Source organism: Lynx rufus, unplaced genomic scaffold (assembly GCF_022079265.1).
Source record: "Lynx rufus isolate CCGP_SWC_20201006 ecotype Redwood Valley unplaced genomic scaffold, mLynRuf1.p SCAF_18, whole genome shotgun sequence".
Lineage (NCBI taxonomy): Eukaryota > Metazoa > Chordata > Mammalia > Carnivora > Felidae > Lynx > Lynx rufus.
This window is the reverse complement of record NW_025814832.1, coordinates 40,616,447-40,640,243: the sequence shown is the minus strand read 5'-3', so window position 1 is coordinate 40,640,243 and position 23,797 is coordinate 40,616,447. Positions and strand designations below refer to the sequence as shown.

The 23,797-nt window shown below is 39.4% G+C and overlaps 1 protein-coding gene across 4 annotated transcripts in view; it reads right to left on the bottom strand.

The window, feature by feature from the left end:
* Window positions 1–23,797, bottom strand: part of KANSL1 (KAT8 regulatory NSL complex subunit 1) — a 178,515-nt gene that overhangs the window by 135,634 nt on the left and 19,084 nt on the right. For 2 of the 4 annotated variants that reach the window (XM_047081676.1, XM_047081678.1), the window contains exon 1: window positions 15,745–15,846. The exons of 1 other annotated variant lie outside the window; for it this stretch is intronic. The gene's annotated coding sequence lies outside the window, so the exon portion shown is untranslated. Of the gene's footprint in view, window positions 1–15,744; window positions 15,848–23,797 lie in introns of those variants that run through there. One more of the 4 variants, XM_047081679.1, reaches the window with a different exon arrangement.

The following is a 23,797-nucleotide window of genomic DNA, read 5'->3' as shown; positions in this document are numbered from 1 at the left end:
TTAGGCAGTGCTAACCACCCCATTCTTCTCGAAATGCTCTTTTCCTGATGTCCTTGACACCAAAGTCCCTTCTGCCCTTCTCTCTCAACTCGCTTCCTTAGCAACAACCACTAGTATAGTGCGGCCTCCTAATGCTCCGTTTGCTGAGCTTCACTGATCAACATTCCTACCTCTAGGATCCTCAAGCTCCCAGAAACTCAAAATTCACTCTCTTCCTCCAACAAACTCCTCACCCTGTTTTATTATCTCCGGTAATGGTGTTGCTTTCATTTAGTAGCCCAAACTAAAAACCTCAGTCATCTGCTTCTTCTATATCCCCTTTGACTTAACTGGTTTAAGAGCAAAAGGAAATTTATGTAAAGAACTAAGCCAACTATTTTTTTAAGTTTTTTTGGGGGGGTTTTGTTTTAATTCCATACAGTGTTAGTTTCTGGTGTACAATATAGTGATTCAACAATTCCATACATCACTCTGCTCACTATGATGGTTAACTCCTTAATCCCCATCACCCATTTACTATTTACCCACCTCCCCTCTGGTAACCTCGGTTTGTTCTTTACAGTTAAGAGTGTTTCTTGATTTGTCTCTTTTTCTTTTTCCCTTTGCCTGTTTGTCTTGTTTCTTCAATTCCACAGATAAGTGAAATCGCATGCTATTTGTCTTTCTCTGATGGACTTCCTTCACTTAACATTTATACTCTCTAGCTCCATCCATGTTGTTGCAAATGACAAGATTCCATTCTTTTTTTGTGGCTGAATAATATTCCACTGTGCATATACATGCCACATCTTCTTTATCCACTCATCACTTGATGGACATTCAGGCTGCTTCCATATCTTGGCTATTGCAAATAATGCTACCATAAACATAGGGGCTAAGCCAGCTATTCTTAAAGCATGGTCTACAGACTTCTTAGGAGCTCCAAGACCATTTCAAGGGGCCACAAGATCAAAGCTATTTTCATATGAATACTAAAACATTATTTGCCTTTTTTCACTGCATTGAAGTTTGCAAAGAGGGTACAAAAACAAGGCTGAGCAAAACTGCTGGTACCTTCACATAAATCAATGCAGAGGAATTATTGGTCATTATGTTCTCAATTCATTTACAGTTTAAAAAGTCCATTCCACTTAATATCTTTGATGAAATTATGAATCTGATTAAATCTCCAATCTTGAGTGTATTTTTTTAAATACTGTGTGATAAAAGGAAAAATATGCAGAAAACAACTTCTGCTGCTTTAAGAAGTATGAGAAAAGGCACCTAATACAACGAAGTTGCAAGCTGAACCAGAAGCTTTTTTCACAGAACACTATTTTTACTTGGCAGAACTGACAAACTATGGTTTATTAAGACTTGAGCAGTTAGTAGATATTTTCTCAAAAATGAACAAAGCGAACCTGTCACTTCAAGAAAAACCACTGATGTTTGCTGCCAATGATAAAATCTTGAGTTTTCAAGCAAAGATAAGTATTTCGAAAACTTATATCCACCACCATGAGCTTGAACACTTCCCCTATACTTAAAAAGCTTGTTTCTGATTAAACAGATTACTGCTGATATCAATGAATGTTCAGTTTTCAATACCACATAATGAAATGTATCAACATCAGGAAGATCTGTGTAACTCAGCGAATGACCAAATGACCAATGTATGTTAGAAACCCATGCACGTAAAAGCAAATGCAAGACAGACAAATGGACTTTAACATAACAGAACATGTAAAACTCACAGACGTGGTTTTAGGTTCTACATTGCAACTAACCTTTATGAAACTACTTGTCAAGTATGGGTGTAACGTCAAAGAATACCCACACTTACCTGAAAAAGCTATTAAAATACTTCTCTATTTTCTAACTACCTATCTGTGGGAGGCTGGATTTTCTTCATTTGCTTCAGATTTGCTTCAACCAAAACATCCTATCACAATAGAATGTATGCAGAAGCAGATACAAGAACGGTCTCCTCTTAAACTGGATATTAGAAGAATTGCAAAAACAAACAATCCCATTCACTAAATTCTTCTGTTCTGGTAAAAAGCTATTTTTCATAATATGTAATGGGTTTCTCATTTTTAAATGAATTGGTAAATAATTATTTTTCAAACTTCTCAAACTTTCTAATACAGCAACTATTGATAACGCAAGAAAGCTCTTTGTGGTTCTCAACATTTTCTAAGAGTGAAAAGGGGTCTTGAGACCAAAAAATTTGTAGATCACTGAACTAAAGCAACCTTCTCCCCAGTAAAAAATAAAGAAGGGCAACTTCCAATTTGGTCGAACATTTTTATCTCTGGATCAATACCAACATAGGAAATTAGGCCCTATAGGAATACACTAAGATTCTTTACAGGATGACAATTCAAATTACAAATATTGAAATATTTAAGTAAATGACTGAGAAATACCAATACACTTAAAGACCAAATATATCTACTGCTCCTTATACTTGCCAAAAAGTTTCTTGTTCTAAGATTGTATTTTAATGAACATCCTATGGATAACTAGATCTTCTAGGGCTTACAGAGCCTTATGGACCTTTCGGGCATACGGCATTCTATGTGACACAAACTGTTCTATGTCTACTTTTCCTATTTCAAATTTTAAATTTAGCAGTAATTCCTAATATGGCATAAATAGTTGTGCTATAGACCAACTGTTAAACAAACCAATGTTTAAGTTATTCGTTCAAAATACACTGAGTTAGTTTTATAACATGCAAAGAATTTTCTCCCATAAACAAAAATCACTCTCAGGTCTTTCCCATCAATTCTATCTCCTCCTCTTTTGAATTCATACCAATACACAGTTGATACTAGCAATGAAGGAAAGCACATTATCAGTATAAGATGATCGGTACAACGTATGAGAAGAGTAGTTGTGAGGAGTTGTAGCCTACTAACCCAGAGCTCTGCAGTTAAGTCTCAACCATGGCAGGAAACAGCTTCCCCGTGGGGATCCAGGCAAGGACACAGATGTTACATAGCTTACACAAAACTTACTCAGGAAAACCCAGGTTCACCCAGCACACATAAAAAAGGTCATAATTAACATCACACCACAGAAGGTACTTAAACGGCAAACATTCCAAGTTATTTTAGAGTTATACAATTCCTTAAAGTTCACAACTTAAAAATCTGCTGGCTCGAATCCCATCTCTTTCAAGATTTCTCTGACCCTCGAAGTACATCTGTGAACTTGACATTAATCACGTACATCTCAAAGGCAAGAGTTTATTTTGTTTACACCCGCTCTCCTTGGTCCCAATATCCCCACAGGATGCACTGCAAAGAGTAGTTACTAAAACAATCATCTAAATAAGTAGGGAGGAGGAAAAGGACAGAAGGGGGAAAAGCAACCTCTTCAGAAGGAATTCCATTCCTAACTCCTAAATCATTATCTTTCTATAGCCAAACAATACTGTTTAAAAAAAAAAAAAAAAAAAAGATTGAAGTCTTCATCCCTCCCCCTTTTTATAAACTTTGAAATACTATACTGTGATTCAATCTTACCCCAAAGGCACTCACTTTGTAAGTATGCTGAGATTCAATATTACCCCCAAAGGCACTCACTTTGTTAAGTAAGGGGAAGAGGTCTGGGTTCACATTCTGGCTCTACCCTCATTTAAATTATTTAACTACGCTGTTCCTCAATTTCCCCATCTGCAAATGACAGAGCCTACCTCACAAGACTGCTTGATGATTAAATAAAATACTCTCCATTACTTACTTAGCCTAGTGCCTGACAACACCCATTATTTGCACTATTATTATAACCTACAGACAAAAAGCAAACATAAAAGGAATTTCAGCAAGACTTCTTAATGCACAGGAAAAATAGAAAGTAAGTAATCTCCTAAAACATTGCTGTACCTGAAGACCCGTGCATGTAAAAATGGACTTGGCAAATCTAGTTAGCACTCAATATTAGCTGTACCTGCCTCAAACTACCAAAGCTTAGAATTTTAATTTTTGCTTTAAGTTTAGATTTCCTTTTTTTTTAATTTAGATTTGCTTTTAGTACTTCATGATGATGCTTACAATAAAAACAAAACAAATCAAATGCCCAATAATTCACTTAAATTCTGGAATAGCCATACAATGGAATATTATGCAACCATGAATAATAACCAATGTAAAACAGTATTTCCTGACTTGAAAAAGTGCTTGCTTCACTGTTAAATGAAAAAATAAAAAGGCGTTACAAAAAACCAAAACGTATACTATGGCCTCATTTTTGTTTTAAAAGAGTAGGTGGTAAGATTCTTTTGTCTTTTGTTTTCTAGTGTATATAATGTCTCCAGCATAAACATGTATTATTGTATAATAAAAGGAAAAGAAGCAAAAAGAAAATAATGCAACTTCTTAAAGAGCCAAAGAATCTGAGTAAGGCAAAATGTCATGGCAGCGTTCTTAAATTTAACATACTGAGCAAAATGTTGATTAAAAGCAATGATTCCCATCCCACTTGAATCCCAAAAGCTTCACTCTTCAATAATTTATAGCAGAGAAAGATTGTCAAACTTAAGCAATTTTACAAGAACAGAACAGCTTATGATAAATAACCTTTCTCCAAAGAATACAAAGTATTAAAAGCTACAATTAACTTATCAATTCTCATAATAACCTGGGCAGTAGGTTTTGGGCTGGGATTACAACTTCCAATTTACTAGTGGGAATAGATAATAAAGTTGTACTGCACATTCTTAATAAAGAAACCTAAAGTATCCCAATTTTTAGTTCATCTATAAATCACAATTTGACAAATAAATACAGATGGAGTTAATGTACCTGCTGTCACTGACATTAAGATTCTGCAGTAAACCTAAAGAGACCAAAAAAAAAAAAAAAAAACAAAACAAAAAAAACACAAAGAGCTATAAAAGATTGAGCTAGATATTAATGGTTTCTCTCCTAGTTCCAAGGAAGCATTCTAGGGACTGGAAGATGTCAGATAGGTTCAGCAGACAAACACATTTAGGAAAAACGTTCCTGATGGAAATTCACAATGCACTTCATCAGACTGAATGCTCAAATGCCTGCCTTTACCAAACCAAACACTTTTTCCCCCTATTATACCTATTAGTATCTTGCAGAACATTGTTCTGAGGGATACAAGTTGGGATAAAATTCAAACATGTGACTTTCAGGGTCTCTTCCTATGCTTATGACTCTTAAGTCTAAATTGCAACATAGGTTCAAGGGAAAACTTCCATGTAACACAAGTACACTGGGAAAGCTAAAAGTAGACCTCTCAGGCAGTTTCCCAAGCCCAGCACTATGAATATCTTGTGCCAAATCTTATGAGTGGGGAAAGGGGACTCTCCTGTGTGTTGTAGGACATTTAGTAGCATCCCTGGCTCCACCTACTAGATGCCAGTAGCACCCTTCTACCAATTATGACACCTAAAAATGCCTCCAGAGCTGTCAAATGTCCCCTACGGGGTAAAAAATCACACCTTTCATTAGAAAACCATTGCCTAGATACAGACTATCTACACGTAGATGTATTCTTCCCAGAAAGCAAAACATATCCCGGTACTTCAACTATTTCAAGTCAGACCTCTATACCTACAAATGAAAACCCTGCCTTTATTCCTTGTAAGTTCCCAAGACAGGACTCCAGGTATACAAGACCAACCCAGCAGCATCCACCCTGCAAAAATGCAGAAACCCAAGGGGAGGGCTTTGGTCATTTGACTGGCCAGCAAACCACACTTTCACTGGAAACAGAAGCACAAATCAAGATGGGGAAGAAAAGTATGCCCATAATGTGGCTTCTACTAACCTCTTCCCCACCATTACCTCATTACTCTGCACAAAGGTGAGAAATAGGAGGAGGAAAAATGGTTAGGGAAGTGTCTGTGAAGTTGTCAAAATTTCAACTGAAACTTGAAAATTAGCTAAAATGTCATCATGTAAAAGGCGAAGGCAAGAGAATGGTAAATGTGGCATTCTAGTGAAAGGAAACGGCATGGGAAAAGGCAAGACTGTGGGAAAACATAGGACATCCTGGAGGTTAAAAGAAATGATCAGTTTGCTTGAAATATAAAGTATATTTTAACAGAGGAAACAGTATAGAAAAAAGTGGAAAGGCAGTCTGAAGCCAGATCATTAATGGACAACCTTGAATAACCAGCCCTTACTCAGACTTAAAGGCAGCAGAATGTCATTAAAGATTTTTCAAATAGGGAGTAACATCAGAACTGTGCTTTAGAGACCAGCTGGATAGGATGGATTAAAAGAAAGTAAAAAGGCAAAAACCATCGATGAAGCTACTGCAATAATCCAGACAGGGTGCAACACGGACCTCAACTAAGGTGTTCACCACAGTAGGAACAGCAAAATTTCCTTCAAGCTTAAATCCAGAAACTGGAAGGGACTAAAGTCTGCAGAAGGGCCAAATAAATAACAGAAAAAGAAAAACGTAAAGGATCTTATCTCCTTCATGATAAAATCTTTCCATTTATTTCTAATGACGCTATTCAGGTTTCATATATTCTCCATTCCTAACATTATCAACCCCAACCCAGCCTGGGGCCTTATTAACTCACACCTAAATTAGCCTGACAGCTTCCTGACAGCCTTGGTCCTTCAATCTGGTCCATACCGTTTTATCACATCACTTCTCTACTCTGGAAGAGCTCCTTGTACCTTTCTCAGGAGTCCAAATTCTCCAAGATGAAACTTAACACAATATCACAGCAAATGCATCAGGTTGGGTAGACCTAGAACTCCCCCAGATTCCCAAAGCCATAATCTTTGCCTATGCTGGTGCTTCTACCTGGGAGACCCTTTTAACCCTCAGGCTCAAAATTTAATTAATCCTTCAATAGATGGCATTTCCACAAAAACTTCTGCAGACTGTTTAGATTGCCATCACTTTCTTCCTGCTTAAATTGTAAAACTCATTTAAAGTCACCATCACGCAATTCAAATTATCTGAATATTCCCCAATTGTCAATTTACAAATTCTATTTCCACGGTGACAAAGTTCCTTAACATCCTTCTGCATGCTCACTAACTTGATCTAAAAATTGGAACATAGTAAGCACTTGTAAGCACTTACTGACTGGGCTAGAGCATTCAAAAGACTTGGCTAGGTAGGCCTTCAAGTATAAATAAGATTTTGCTATGCAGAGAAAGATGAGGAAATTCTAATCAAGAAACCAACACAATCAAAATAATGGGAAAGGATCTGAGAGATGATCTACAGAACTTGCTGGATGAACCAAGAGGTACATGTACACCTTCTCAAGAAGAGGAAGAATGCAGCAAGTAGTGATCTGTAATGAGGTATTGAAAGCTACAGAACAGGACACACTGCAAAGTACTTCTTTTACATGGAAACAAATGTTTTGTTATAGAATACAATAGAGAATAGGAGGCAAAATTTTTATGATAAAACCCACTATTGTGGACAGTACACCACCCCAGTCCCTAACATGTGCCCATGCCAACAGGGCTTCTCATAACTGAATACGGTTTGTAACTACTAAGGGAAACAGTTCTCTGACTGGATGACAGATTATTACTACGACTGCTGTTCACAAACCTTAACTGACCTTTTACCATGTCATTGTACTGCCTTATACATATGTTCTCATTTAATTCTCACAACGTTATAAAGTACTCTTACTCGCATTTTATAGATGAAGTTTGAAGCTCCAAAAGTTAAGTAATGTGTCCAAGATCACACAACTACTAAGCGGCAGAGGCAGGATTCCAATTCAAATCTCCAGTTCTAAACCCCATGCTTTTAACTACTATACTAAGTAGTTTAAGGCTAGGTTTAAACTGGAAGGGGCTTGGGGCACCTGGATGGCTCAGTTGGTTAAGTAGCTGACTTCAGCTCAGGTCAGGCAGTTCATGGGTTCGAGCCCTGCATCAGGCTCTGTGCTGACAGCTCGGGGCCTGGAGCCTGCTTCGGATTCTGTGTCTCCCTCTCTCTCTGCCCTTTGCCTGCTCGCACTCTCTCTCTCTCTCAGAAATAAACATTAAAAAAAATATATATGTAATTATTTTACATATATATACTGGAAGGACCTTAATTGCTGGACACTAGACTTCGAATTTTGTTTAGTCTTTAGAAGAAAGCCAGAGAGGGAATACTAACTGAATCTAATAAACATTTTACAAAAATGCCTACAACATTCAAATTATTGCACTAAGTGCCTACAAGGTTGATAAGGGCCACTTAAGACAGACACTACTATGTGATCAGAGAATCCCAGGGGACCTTAAGGGATCCTCACACAAACGGAGTCAGTAAGGTCATAAAAGGCTTCCCACAGGAGACAACATCTACATTGATACCTAAAGAATAACTAGGGTCCAGCATCACTCATACAGTTACTGCAAGCGTCCCACATGCAAATCCACTCCCTCCCCCAATACCAAATCCAAAACCAATTCCTGCCCCTCAACATGCCCCCTGTGAGTGAATCCTGATCTCAACTACTGATTTACCATCTATCATAAATACCTCATTTAAATATATACTAATGCCAGATACAAACAACAGAAAGACTACTGGAGTAGTTTCATTAATGCCAAAGATAAGAGGATAGAAAGTACGTGCACAGGTAAGCCCAGATGATAAAGCACTGTTTTGCCTACAAAGATCAAGGCAGGCTTCCAGAAAAGGAGGACATTCTGACTGAATTTTGAAGGTTAAATAGGGAGGGTTCAATAGACAGAATGACAGGCACATTCATTTCATCCTTAATGCCACTGCCTTGTTCAAAGCCTCGTTATGTACTACAGTAATTCAAGCAGTAATAATCTCCCAACTGTTCTTTCTTCCTGTCTCAGCAAGCCTTCAATCTAGCATCCACTACCAAAATGATTATTAGAAAGGAAGGAGAAACAGAACATAAATCTGACTATGCTGTGCTCCTCTTAAAAATCCTTCACTGACTCTAGAGTAAGGATGAATCCAAACTCTCCACACAGGATATATCTGGGCCCCTTTTTATACTCAGCCTCATCTCCAACCTGTCCCCACTCCAAACACCTGAATCTTATTTAGAGTTTCAGGCTCTTTCCATGCTCTTGCACCTTTGCTCACACTTTCTTTTCAAGGTTCAGCTCCAAGAGATCACATGTCCTCTCAAGTATTCACCATTTATTTCAGGTTGAGTTAGGGGTCCTTCCCTCTCTAGGGTCTTATCTGCACTCCCATGATACCCTGGGCAACAGTTCATGATATAAACTCCCCATCTTGTCATCCTGTCTGTCCCCTCCTTCCCTAGATTATATACTTCTTAAAAAAAAATGGGGGGGGGTGTAGAGGGAGGGTTATGGCTTGTTTTATCTTTATTCTCTACAGGTGGTCCCATGCCTGGCAGAAAGTAGACCAATACATGTTAGTTAACCCGAACACTGTATGTTGAATGCATCAGATGGAGATCCACCATGAAGTTAATGGATATGTCTGATCATAAGGTGATAACAACCTAACAAGGAGCAGGCATCAACTGAATCTAGGACAGACTTCATCTACCTCAAGTTCCAGTCATTTACAATGCCAAGCACCTGCACTCAGACTAGCAAACTTTTTAACTGTACTTTTAAAACTATTAAATTTGGTTACATAAGCCTTTTGAAAGCACTATCTATCAAAATTTTTCATGCCATTGCCCAAACATTTACCTAGTAACTGCAGTCTAGGAACCTATCCAACAGAAATATTCTCATATAGAAATATCATAATTCTTTCAATGAAGAATTGTAATACAAAAAAAAAACCCACAACACTTAAAAAGGAACACTAGAATACTATGCAGCTATTTAAAAAAAGAGAACTGGGGGCGCCTGGGTGGCTCAGTCGGTCGAGCCTCCGACTTCGGCTCAGGTCATGATCTCACGGCTTGTGAGTTCGAGCCCCGTGTCGGGCTCTGTGCTGATGCCTCAGAGCCTGGAGCCTCTTCAGATTCCATGTCTTTCTCTGCCCCTCCCCTGCTCAAACTGTCTCTCTCTCTCAAAAATAAACATTAAAAAAATTTTTTTTAAATAAAAAAAGAGAACTGTATGTGTTGATTTGAAAAAAATCTCTACGATATACAGCAACATGAAAAGAAAAAAGCCACTTAAGTATAATCCCATTTATGTTAAAAACTATACAAACAGATAGGGCACCTGGGTGGCTCAGTTGGTTAGGGGTCCAACTTTGGCTCAGGTCATGACCTCGTGGTTCTTAAGTTAGAGCCCCGCATCAGGCTCTGTGCTGACAGTTCAGAGCCTGGAGCCTGCTTCAGATTCTGTGTCTCCCTCTCTCGCTGCCCCCTCTCAAAAATAAACAAACATTAAAAAAAAAATTTTTTTTTAACTACAGAAACAAATTTTTTTTGAAAAATGACTATGTATCAAAATAATGGAGTTTAGGGGTGCCTGAGGCGGCTCAGTCGGTTAAGCATCTGACTTCAGCTCAGGTCATCATCTCATGGTCTGTGAGTTCGAGCCCCGCATCGGGCTCTGTGCTGACAGCTTGGAGCCCTGGAGCCTGCTTCGGATTCTGTATCTCCCTCTCTCTCTGCCCCTCCCCTGCTCACGCTCTGTCTCTGTCTCTCAAAAGTAAATAAACATTAAAAAAAAAAGCAAGAAAGAAATACTACCATCCTTCTTTCATTCCCTTGGGAGGTCAAAGGAAAAACTAAGAGGTAAGCAGTAAATCAGTAACTGCAAAAAACAGCAGTCCAATTTCTTTTATATATGCTTGAGGTCTTCAAACATCCTCAGTTCTCCACAGTAATATATGAACAGTTTAATGTAACTTCCCTAACAGTTCAACTTAATCAACTAGCATTTTTACAAAGCTTCTCTACTAGCAAACATCAGAAACTAATTAGCTTTACCTCTACCCCTTCACAACCTCCCATGGGAAGTGCTAATATGCAGTCACAAAGGCCAAATAGGAGTAGCAAAAGAAAGCCTGGTAGCAATTTTTGGTGTAACATCCTAACAAAATCATTATTCATCTGTTTTATTCCTCAACACTTCTCCAACTGAATTTAACCAGGTCTGACCTTAAGCTGCTCCCTTTTTAAAAAGAAATTAAAAAGTAAGGGACTCCATTAAGTTTGATGCCACTCAGAAACAACTTTTTCCAAACAAGGGCAGAATATGCTGTACTTAAAATTCAGAATGAGATCTCATTTGGGATTCCTATTCAAGTAACAAGAACCAGAGTTTTTGATAACATTTAGATAAAACTGCACTGAATTCACCTCCACCTTACATTTCCTGACTCTCAAAAGCTTGAGGGGCAACCGTAATTCTTAAAAAAATTAGGACTACAGAAAAATGGGCAAGTTTACAATCAACAACGTAAAATATAAAGCTAAATAATTCCCAGCTAAATTAACTCTCTAGAAGCATTAGGCATTCAAATGTTAAATTTTATGGAGCTATCTTATAATCTTGGAAAAGCAAGGCTTGCAGAAGGTAACATTTATTAAACAACTATCATTTGCCAGACACTGCTACCCAACATAAATCAAGAATTTAAAACAACTCCAACCTTGAAAGGCCTCTTTGCATAAAAACTTAAAACCTTCATACACAATATTTAACTTTTTCTTTCAAACTACCCAAGCTCGTTTGTTTTTCATTCACGAACATGAGTTGTGTTCTCTACACTAAAGTTGGTTTCCTCATACTCTGCATTTTAGCTCTACCTTTATCAAAGAGGTGAAAAAGCTTAACACATAAAAAGTATCTACTTCAGTTCTTTTTGGAAAATCACACCAACTGGCTAATTTTCCTCTATACATTTCACCCTACATTATAATAAACAGGCTACATGGCGTATCTTAGGAACAAATGATAACTGAGTAACTAACAGTGACCCTTCCACAACATGTCTTTTTTTCCTATGACACACAATCTGCAAGCAACACCCAAGGACCTTCTTGTGGCCTTCAAAAGTTGGGGACCTCTAGTACAGTGGAATATTTGTCTTTTCTAACTATTATTGTGGTTCACTGAGTTGATGTCACATTCCAAGGAATAGGAAGTACTGATGAAAGAGTCTTATTTTGTGTTACGAATTATTACACTCAGGCAGGAGTATTTTTTGCACAACTTTTAGTATGCCCAAAGAAAGACTAATAAGCACTTAAGATAGAAACTATAATTCAAACATGTATCTTCACAAGCAACATGAAGACTCAAAAACCAATCCGAATTTAGATTTCCAAAGAGTAAAGTCCTATTTTTAGGAAAAGGACATGGTCCAAGTACTCTTTGCACCGACACAGTACGCAGGCCAGGTGTATAAGGCCATTTTATTTGAGACACCTGCACTGTACTCCTTCATAAAGTGATCAAATAGGGCACTAAAGTAAAATATGCTTCCTGAGACCCAGAACAGTCTAACCAATCAAAGAAGAAACTTACTTAAAATAGAGAAAGAGGGTAGAGAAAAGGTGCCTTAAAACTCTAAATAAACCACTTAATGATGAGATTTGGTTTTGTTCTGGGGCAATCTGCCACAGACCACATACTTATTCTGCACTACTCCCTCCTTTCCAAACTCAAGGGAGAGATCCTTTGGAAAAAAAAAAAAATAATTTTTTAAAATCCCTCTCTCTCTCTTTCTCTCTCTCTCTCCCTCTCTCTCTCTCCAGGAAGGAAATCACTTAGTTTCTGTGTCTTAATGGCCTCACCAAGAAGAAAAAATAACCTTTACAAAACCCCCCAAGGAAGCTAAATATAAGAGGAGTAAGCATTACTCTTTTAAACTCTTTAGAAAATCCAATACGGACTAGCATCTTTTTACATTTTAAAATTGCTTTTCCAGTAAAACAAGGCAACTAAGCTTTACTGCACTCAAAGCTAAATGCCTTCTCAAACCAGCATCACCACCCATAATGGCCCTATGTTTACAGATTACATAATTCAGGTTATATCAAACAGAGCAAATCTAAAACTTGTTTTTCACTTTAAAATACAATTAAAATCTGTGGTCAACCCAATAAAATGGAGAGGATGTACAGCCTCTGGTTATAGTGTAGCATTACTAGAAAATGAAGAGTATTTTGGCAGTGTTTGAAGAAGGGAAAAAAATGGGAATATTTTCCTTTCTTCTCACCTTGATAAAAGCTCAAAAGTGAACTTGTAAGGCTTACTCATTTTCCAGCTTCCAGAATTTTCCTCAACACGATAATGATAAGTCTAACAATCAAAGAACGCTCTGCAGGTTTAACCATAGAAATAACGTGTGTAGGCAGGAATAAAGAAAATCAGACAAAGATTTAACATCTCACTTTGGTAAAGCACAGTCAAATACTAATGTTCTGAATAAGGCTTTCAGTAAAGATGCAGGGACACTTCTAAAAACTTCATTCAACAGATTCATATAAGTAAAAGGACCCGATCGTACCACAAAGCTCTGTCAATACTTAGTTGATCACTCAACTATCTACAGACACAAATCAAAAATACTTATATACAGTTAAATGTAGTAGTCATCAGAAACCAACCATCTTCACCAAAATACAGAGGTTAACAATCTTTGTCATATCTAAGGTTTCCCTCTGAGTAGTGCATACTTGAGAAATAAAAAGTTAACCACCTCAAATCACAAGATCACTAACAAATACATCAAACACAAGAAAGGTCAAAGAAACTGCATACTTTGTTGGATAAACATAGCGGAAATTGAAATTCCATGACTGAGGACAGTTACCCCACATATAATACATTTTTTAAATTCCCAAGGGATGAGCATTTTTACCTTGCCTTATTTTTAGAACTACACATCACACTGTACATATCACATGACATGATGTAACTGTTAGCAAAGAAAATGGCCCAAACCATTGAAAATATACATTAAGAGGAAATGAATCAATGCATACTTAAGAATCACTACATTTCACATTTACCTTTTTTATTTTTGAAGATGTTTCCTAACTCTATTACAGTAGACTTTTTTTATTAACTGGAAAAGTAGCTAGTAACCTATGTAGGAACAACAGAAAAATGTACTTGATATTTTACAAAATAGGAATTTACCCAATTACTGGGAAAACTGATATGAAGAAACAGATAACAGAACATTCTTCCAAACCTCAAGAATTAAAAGCAAAAATTGTCTGGATCAAAAATGCAACAGAAACATAATGTAATACTCCAGTTGGAGAACAATTATTACTCAAAAGTATTCCCTGTTGTTAGGAGAAAATAAAAATAGTTTTAACTGACAATGCCTGCAGACAACTGAAAATTTCTAAACTGGTGAGACAGTTTATTAGAAAAGGAACCAAGTATATGGTATAGGAGGGGGGGAGGGGAAAAACACACCCACTTAAGCCTTTGTAAACAGTGGTACTTAAAAGACCCAAGAAGCTGGGAAAAATCAAAACTACAGACTATTCTAAAAAGTGTAAAAGATATTCCAGTGTACTACTGTCCATACTTGAAAGTGCTTTAGAGACAAAGTTCAGTAACAATCTATAACTATATCATGATTATGCAAGGCGAAGATTATGTAATTTTATCATTTATTATAAATGTTCTCCTACTCTCAAACTAAAACAACTAAAACGTTTTGATCTCTCCGATGGGGAGGGGATAGTTTCTTCTGGGCTACAGTTTAAAAATATAAACACACACCCCAAAACAAACAAAAAAACACAATGACTGCTAGCCACGTGACAAAGGAGATGGCAACACCAGGATTGTGAATGGAGGGGAGGGAGGAGAGGCAGGACGACTAGGGAGATTTCTCGGAACTTTGGGGACCTCTAGATTCGGGTCTCTCGACCTTTAAGGTACCAAACTCTAGCTCTACAAGTTGTACGTTAACATTCTCAAATACAGTCTATTAACAGATCACGAAAAATGCTCTAGTGACCTCCAGGATAAAGAGGCGTAAATCAGAGGAGGAAAGAGAGCAATTTAAAGTGGCGCCATCATGTCACCCCCTTTCCCCTAAGGCAATCAATAAGCAATAGTTAAGTAACGTGTTTCTCCAAAAAAAAAAAAAACACAAAAAAACAAAAAAAAAACAAGCCACCACACTGGGGGCCCGACAATGGAAAACAAAAGGGTTTTTAAGTAAGACATGCGCTTAAGGTTGTTTATCGTATGGAAAACAATCAAACTATTTGCTGAAGAATCAAAAGACAGCCGGAAAACAGGCCCCCCAAACTCACTTAAAAGCAAATAAATGCCTCTTCCTCTTTGGGTTTTTTTTTTTAAACAAACAAACACGTCCGCCTAAGGGAGACTAGATCTGAAAACATAAGTGACCTCAATATACAGACAACAAAAATAATAGATAAATGAAACAAATAACCATCTCACAACAATCAGAGTTGTGATACACACCGTGCACCGCGCAAGATGTGTGTTACGAGCAGAAAAAGGCCTTCTGCAGTCAAGAGAAGTTCAAGCCAAGAGCCAGAGTTTGTTTGGGGTTTTTTTTACGGGAATAAATCGTGTTCTTAAGGCCGCATTTTTAAATAGAACGCCAAAGGAAAAGCTGGCGAACGAGGCGGCAGCTGGTAGAGAAGGGCCCCCGCACACCCCCGCCCTTGGGGCGACTCCCAGCCCCGGACCCGCAGCGGGGAAGCCCGGTGAGGCCATTTAAAGTTCCGGGGATTTTTCCTGCCCTGCCCTGCCTTTCTAGTTACAACTAACAAAGAGAGAGAGAAATGGGAGCCACAGGGAGAGCGAGGAGAAGGAGAAAGGGCAGCGGGAGGAGGAGGAGGAGAGGAGCAGCAGCAGCAGCACCTACCACGTGATGGAGGAGCGTTGCCCGGGCGGATTCAGCCCCACAAAATGGGCGCAGTTTGCAAACAGCCCCCGGCCTGGGCGCCGAGGGCCGGCGGCGGCAGGCGGGGGCGCGCGGCGGCGGCTCCGGCCCGGGCCCGCCGCTCTCCTCCCCCCCGGCGCCCGGAGCCGCCCTGACTTTCCGGGCGGGGGGGGGCGAGGCGGAGGGGGAGGGGAAGGCGGCGGCGGCGGGGAGCGGCCGCTTTTTCTTCTCTTTCGGGCCCCTTCTCCGGCCTTCCTCGGCTCCGGCGGGGCCTGGGCACCGTCGGGGACCGCAGCCCGGCGGGGAGGACTGGCGGGCGGGGGCAGAGGGTGAAGCCGCCCCCCCGCCCCGCACAAACAAGCACCGCCGTCTGCAGCCCGAGCCCGCACCCCGGCCGCCACCCCCGCACGCCTCTTCCCGGCCGGGGAGCGCGCTCCGGCCGCCCCCCGCGCCGCCGCGGTGAGACGAGTCGGCTTCGCTACGGTGCTCGGTTCTCCCGCCGGCTCGGCGAGCGGTGGCGGCGGTGGCGGCGGCACTGGGAAAATGGCGGCCGAGCTCCTTTTCCCTCCCCCCCTTTAATCTGAAGCGGAGGGAGAATGGAGCGAGCGAGCGAGCGGGCGAGCGCCGGGGACACGGGGAGGAGGGACAGCAGCGCCTCCGCCGGCTGCGGCTGCGGCGGCGAAGGGCCGCTCCGCCCCGGCGCGCCGCCAGGGGGCGCCCGCCGCGCCACCCCCGCGGGCCGCCAGGAGGCGCGGCCGCCGCCGCCTCAGTCATGGCTCCTTGCCGCGGCCGCTGTTTCTGCACCTCCGTCTGCGGAGGCCGCGGCGCCGGGACCCAGCTGCTCCCAGACGTGCGGCCACGGCACGGGGCACTGCGGCAGGTGGGAGAGGGCCCTCGCTCCGGCCGAGGTGAGGCTAACCTGAGGCGCTGACGCCGTCACATTCCCTCCGCGCCGGGGCTGGCGGGGCCGCGCGCAGGCTATGAGGGGGCAAGGCGGGCAGGCGCGGCGGAGCAAGAGGACGTGAGCGAGGAACTGTTTGCACTGTGTAGTAAACAGGCTAATGCAGTCGGTGCCACACTATTCCAGGGTTAAACGCGCGCTGAATCGGGTAGGAAGCTCCCTGACCAGCGAAGCGCTTTCTGCCGCCCTTTGTCCTAGGCGACTGCCTCGATACACTGCAGCACGCCTGGGCACTAGCCCCAGCGCAGCGCTCCGCAGCCGCCAGGGTGGAAAAAAAAAAAAAAAAAAAAAAAAAAAAAAAAAAGGCGCACGTCGCCATTGCGCAGGCGCAGGCCAGGGCCCGCGCCGGGCCAGCCCGGGAAGGGACGACCGGGAGCTAGAGGGGAAGTGATGGCCCACCCGCGCCGGGCCCGCTGGGAACTGTAGTTTTCGTTAAGAAGCACGCGTCTTGTTTTGGGTGTCATGGTTTGGCAGATCCGCCAAAGCAGGCAAATGGCATTACACAATGAGTATTTATGCTTCCTGTCGCCACCAAAAGGAAGTTCACTGCTATGCTAAAAGTTTAACAAAGAACTCCACAGAGAAACCAAATCTCACAACAAAAAGCAAACTTCCCACTTTTCCTACCAGAGTTGGTTTAAAGTGGTGGCACTTTATCTTTCTCATGACCAGTTTGTCGGTACAGTATTTTATTTGTTTCCCAAAACAGGGCCTTACAATAATGGAACCTTTCTAGATTAAAAAAGTTAAGCAATATAACGCAAAGTGTCACATTTACACAAAGTGTAAGTCCACCACCCTTTAAAACCAAGAAAAAAAAAAAAGTTGCCAAAAGATTATTTCAGTGGTTTGAGATTTTAAAACAGAACTCTAGGATTCGTCAGAATGTGCTTTAAATGACTGAAGGAAAAAATGATTACAACAATTAAATCATCAAATTCAGCAAGACAGGAAGGGTATGCTCTACTATGAAAAGGAAGATAAGAAATGCTCAATACTGTTTTGTGGCTTACCAGAACCAATATCCGGTGGTATGCTCACTTCTGCTAGCCAAACAAACACCCTCTCGGTTGTAGTCCTCCCACAAAGTTACCAGCAACTATAGCATCTACACCTGTATGTCAGTGAGCTCCCATTTGTACTCTTAAAATCACACTACAATGAAGTCACGGTCAAATTACACAAAGAATGAACTAATATAAGTGTACCATCCAAAAGAGATGCTGGTCTTGGCTTTTTATAATCCTGCAAAAGAAAATTTAGTTGATTAAAAAAGTATACACATATCTCCATATAAATAGGAATTCCATAAAATATAGCAGAAAGGTGTTAAACACAGACCAACAGATGGCAAACTCAAGTCCTAATCTAAGGATTCTGAAATCTAAATGAGCCAAATGAAAAACACCGAATAAGGCAAAGCCCCTTCCAGCATATACTTAAAAATATTATGTTCAAAGACACCCACCACAAAATAATTAATCTTACTACTGATTAGTAAGTGGACTGGGCCTAGTCCTAAAACTCAACTGTGAGATTTAATTAGGCCCCCAAATAACGAAGATTGTGAAATACTTTTTTACTCAGTGGATTAGGAAAAGGTGGGAATGCTCATTTTAAAACATGCTTTTTGGGGAAAAATAAATTCCAACTTTCCCATTCTCTCAATGTTTAGCCCAAGAGCCAGGAGTTCACAGTGTTTATGGCATTTAAATCAGTCAAACATGTTTTACATTCTTATCTCAAACCAGATGTCTTTTTCCTAAGGCACCAATTTTTACAAATAAAAAGATTCAAAGGTAAGCCACTAAAATGCAAAAATCTTAAGAAGAGAGATACGTTTTCTTAAAATTGACCCCAGAAACACAGTGGATGTCAAGGCTGATTAAACACACACATACACCCTACTATTCATATCACTCTTGGAGTAGTCATTATGGTTGACTCTCAAAGTTGATATTTGTATTAGTTTAACCCATCCCCTCTGCCAATGATTGGTTGGGAATGGGCATGAAACCCAATCCTGGCCACTGAGACATGAGTAGAAGCCCAATGGAAGGCCTGCTAGAGAGAAGTGTGAGAAAAGCTTCTTCATTCCTAAAAATGAAATGAGAAACAGTTACCTCTTCTTTAGACTGTGCAAAAAATGACACCTCAAACTGCTACAGTCACCCTACAAGAAGCCTGAAGATGCCACAATCCTCATCAAAGGGGGTGGAATGGAGAGCTGGCAAGAACTTTTCAGCATTAAGCCATTATATCAAATAATCCTGACCTCTGCTAGACTACTGGACTTCCAGCCACACAAGAACAATGTAACAACATTTCTTTATTGTTTCAGCCAATTTAAGTTAGGTTTTCTATACCTGAAGTCAAAAAAATTCTAATTAATTTCTCATATTTTAGAGCACCTATATTATATTACTTGGATTATTCATATTGTCATATTATATAAAACCTTATTTATTCCTCAGAAAAGTCCTTTCCTTCTATATACAAATCTGTACCCATCCATGTCTTTATATGTTCTTTCTGCCTAGAAAAAGAGGACCATCCCTCCTCACAACCATTCCTTGTTCATTCTTCTCCCCCAACCCACTGCGACTTATTTTTCCTTCAAGACATGTTCCACCATTTCATTTACATACCTTATTTAACAAGGTAGATAATTGGCCCTATAATAGTTAAAGGCTCTCTATAATTCCTTTGAGGTTGTTTTCCTCTATCAGTCTTACCTCTGAAGCTGGTCTGAAAGCCCTAAAAGGCAGGAACTATGGCTATTCCAACTTCAGATTTATAACTCTCACCTGTACAATAAACATATCCCAAGAAGGCACTCTCTAATAACTTCACCATATTTTTATATATATATATATATATATATATATAAACAAGCCAGATAGTCCTAAACAAAACATTTTATCACAAATTCAGTACTTCATATGTCCAAACTAATCTCAAAAAGACAAGGGATTGTTTTGTTTTGCACTTTAAAAATATGTATTAAAACTAAGGAGAAAGTCCTAAAGCCTAAACCATTTAGTTTCAAAAGAACAGGGACCCAGTTTCTGTTATTTATTGTTGCATCATTACATCCTGGGGACCTAGTCCAGAGCCTTGCAAAAGGGGGCACTTTGTTAGAATTTGCTGAATAAATGAAGAAAGCTATAGTGTGGTAACTAAGAATATAGGATCCAGGGGTAGCCCTAGATTTTACCTGCCTCCTTGACTTATCAGCTGTGTTACTTTGGGCAAAGTACTAAACTTATAAGCCCCAGTTTCTGCTCTGCAAAAAGGAGATAGTGATGCCTACCTCATAAATTTAACTATTATCGTTATTAGTTAACTAATGAAGCTATTTTCCCAAGTTCAATAATTGAAGAGGTTAAAATATGAGATAAGGTCAGCACCTCTTCCCTAATTCAAACTTCAAATCCCTATCTACACACTCCAGCAAACAATGTTTTCATTCATAAACTCAGATAACACTATCCATAAAAATACTTTGAGCTCCCCGAGAGCATATTCTAATTCTGAAAAAGATTTACATTCATAAATCCAAAACCACATAAAAAGGTAAAATTCATTTATTCAACAAAAATTTAGTGAGTATCTATTAAGCTCAAGACCCTGTTCCAGATGTCACAGAAATGAACACGTCAATCTATTTAAGACAACATTAAAATTATATCATGAAAGAAACAACTTTAAACTGAAATTGGTGCATGCTCTCATGTTAATATGTTATCAGCTAAATATTCAGTAGAAAGCTAGAATTGAATGAACTGAGCCAATAGTAAGAAATTTAAATCAAAGAAATTTTGGATGTAGAAGGAATATGGAAGGTCATCTAGCTAAACCTCCAACTTTTATTAGTGGGAAAACAAGGTAAGGCCAAGAGAGAACAGTTAAGATTCTACCCTAAGCCCCACAGCAGAAGGACACAATGGGATCAGAAGTCAGTCTCCAATTCTCACTTTCCCACTATATCACCTGCCTTCCAGAGTTACATTCTCCCAACAGAAACATGCTACTTACTTGACTAATAAGAACTACAAATGTGACAAAGATATTAAGCTCAAACAATAGTACCTATTTCATAGTTTCACAAGTATCAAGATTTAGCCAGATGTCAGTAAAAGAAAATCCTCACACTGATTACAAGAATTGTAAGGCTCAGAAATCAAGATTTTTTTTTCATTAAATGGAGGTCTCAACTCATTCAAAATATATATTCTTATGTATTCAGTCCACTAGCAACAAACTTTCAGTAAGATTAAACAGCTTAAGGCATGTGAAAAACTTTTGTAAATGGCAAAGTAGTATAAGAATGCATGGCATTCCTTAGTTTCAATCCCACCTAAAAACAAGATAAATTTCTTCTCCATACTAGAGATACAGACTGTCAAATTTACATAAAGAAATTACCTTACCATTTCACCACAGAAGTGATCCAATAACTCACTGAGAAGAAAAACTAATCTTAGGCAGTAAGTAATAATAATTGTTACTAATAATAATAACTAAAGTCACAGGTTAACTCTGAAAACACTTCTAAATCTATAAATACTTTATTTAGGGATAACTCATAAGATAGCAACTGAATATAACTGTAACACTTAAACAAGTCAGGTTCTTTCACACCAGCTACAATAAGATCTAGGTTTTCTCCTCCATGGTACCAGATTTGAAAGTAGCAACACAGGCACTTCTTTCTAATGCATGCAGTTTAATGAAGACTTATGAAATATTTTAATAAAGTTCCTCAAGTTGTCAAAAACTACACTGATTATTTAGGTGGATTTTAATTAATTCTGCTGCTTTAAATTTTAATATAGAACATTAAAAAATTCTCAAATAATTAGAATTAACCAAAAAAAGTTCATTGACCAAACATAACAAAAGGAGTACTCCAATATTCTGACTTAGCTGACAAGGCAATGTCAAATGAAGCAATCTGTCTAGGACCTAAACACTGTTTCAGATGATAAACTTAAATGTCAGAATTTGCCCAAAATTTTCCAAGAAACTGCCTGGCTTCTATTCTAAATGAAACATAGAAGTAAACATGCAGAAGAACTTCAAGGCAGCCATGAACAGCCAACTTGTGGAAGGCCTGATAAAGAGAGTCAGAGGGGAAAAAATGTTCAAAGAGAAAAGGAGACAACAGGTGCACAAGGCAAATGTCACTTAAAATTTTTTTAAGTCCAGGGTGCTTGAGTGGCTCCATCAGTTGAATGACAGACTCTTGATTTCGGTTCAGGTCATGATCTCATGGTTGTGGGATTGAGCCCCAGGTCAGGCTCTGCACTGGACACAGAGCCTGCTTGCGATTCATTCTCTCTCTCTCTCTCTCTCTCTCTCTCTCTCTCTTTCTCTCCCCTCCCCTCTCCCTCTCTTTGCCCCTCCCCCACTCGTGGGTAGGCTCTCTCAATCTCTCTCAAAAACAAAAACAAAAACAAAACTTTAAATCAGTTGCTAAGTCCAAAGTTAAGATGCAACTTCCAAAATCTCGCTCTGATGGCAGAACAAACCTAGGGATTTTGGAGACAGCACACGTGTTCCCTCCATTGGAAAGGCACACCATTCTTAAAAAGGAACATACCTTTTTAAACCACTGATTTCTGGATTCTTGAACCAGGTTTTCATGTACACTATGAGCACAGTGATATAAAATAGGGGGTAACTGAAGCCAATGAATAATCAAGAGAGACACCTTGCTGGAGTGTCAATTTAATCAAAGATTGTAGTAAAACTGCATATACTTTTATTAAAATAAACACAAATATATTATGTAGCAAAATACAAAATTCTCATTTTTTTCAAGATAAAGGAGTCTTCAGAGAAATGTCCTTTTCGTGAGAAGTTGCTCTGGACAACCCTAGACTGAGGGTACTTTAAAGGAAAGTAGGAGAAACAATGCTTTAGATCATTTATGGATAAAGATGTATCCCAAAAAATCCTGAACATAATCCCTCCATAAAGATAATATAACTTGGAGAGATCTTATATAAAAATTGTCATGGATACAATATTACAAATGAGTCCATAAGCTACTGAGAACATGACTAGAATTCAGGAAATGCTAAAGTCCTTGTCTTATCTCTGTCACTCATTTACTAAGAAATCAAATATAATCTCCTTAACAATAATCTTTTCTCATTTCTGAATTAGACAAAAATAATAACATACAATATTTGGTATTTTCAGCCATATTCCAAATTAATTCCCACAATCAAATTTAGACACAAATTTATCTAACAAAACTTGTCCCAAATGAACTAACTTCAACTAGCAGAACAAACAAATTTAATTTAAAAAATAAAACAGCTAAATGAAAGTATAACTTCTGGGAGACCTTGGGTGGCTCAGTCAGTTAAGCATCCAACTTCAGCTCAGGTCATGATTCGTTCATGAGTTCAAGCCCCACATCAGGCTTTTTTTTTTTTGTGCTGTCAGCACAAAATAAAGGTATTTATTTGTATTTATTTTGAAAGAGAGAGAAAGTGCATGTGCTAGCGTAAGCAGGAGGATGAGCAGAGAGAGAGAGAGAGAGAGAGAGAAGAGAGAGAGAACTCCAACCAGGCTCCGCATGCTGTCAGTGCAGAGCTTGATGCAGGGCTCAAACCCACAAATCCCAAGATCATGGCCTGAGCCAAAATCAAGAGTTGGATGCTCAACCAACTGAGCCACCCAGGTACTCCTAAAATAAACATTAAAAAAAAAAAAAAGGGTCTTTTTTTTTAATGTTTGTTTATTTTTGAGAGAGAGACAGAGAAGAGCATAAGCAGAGGAGGGGGAGAGAGATACAGAATCCAAAGCAGGCTCCAGGCTCATGAGCTGTCAGCACAGAGCCTGACACAGGGCTCAAACCCACAAATCACAAGATCATGACCTGAGCCTAAGTTGGATGCTTAACCAACTGAGCCACCTGGGTGCCCCTAAAATAAACATTTTCTGTAAAAAGTGTATCTTCGTTGCTTCTCGGCCTTTTGGCTAAGATCAAGTGTAAAAAGTGTATCTTCTGTGGTATCAAGAAGAAAAAAATGTTTTGTGTAGGGGAAGGGATTAAAC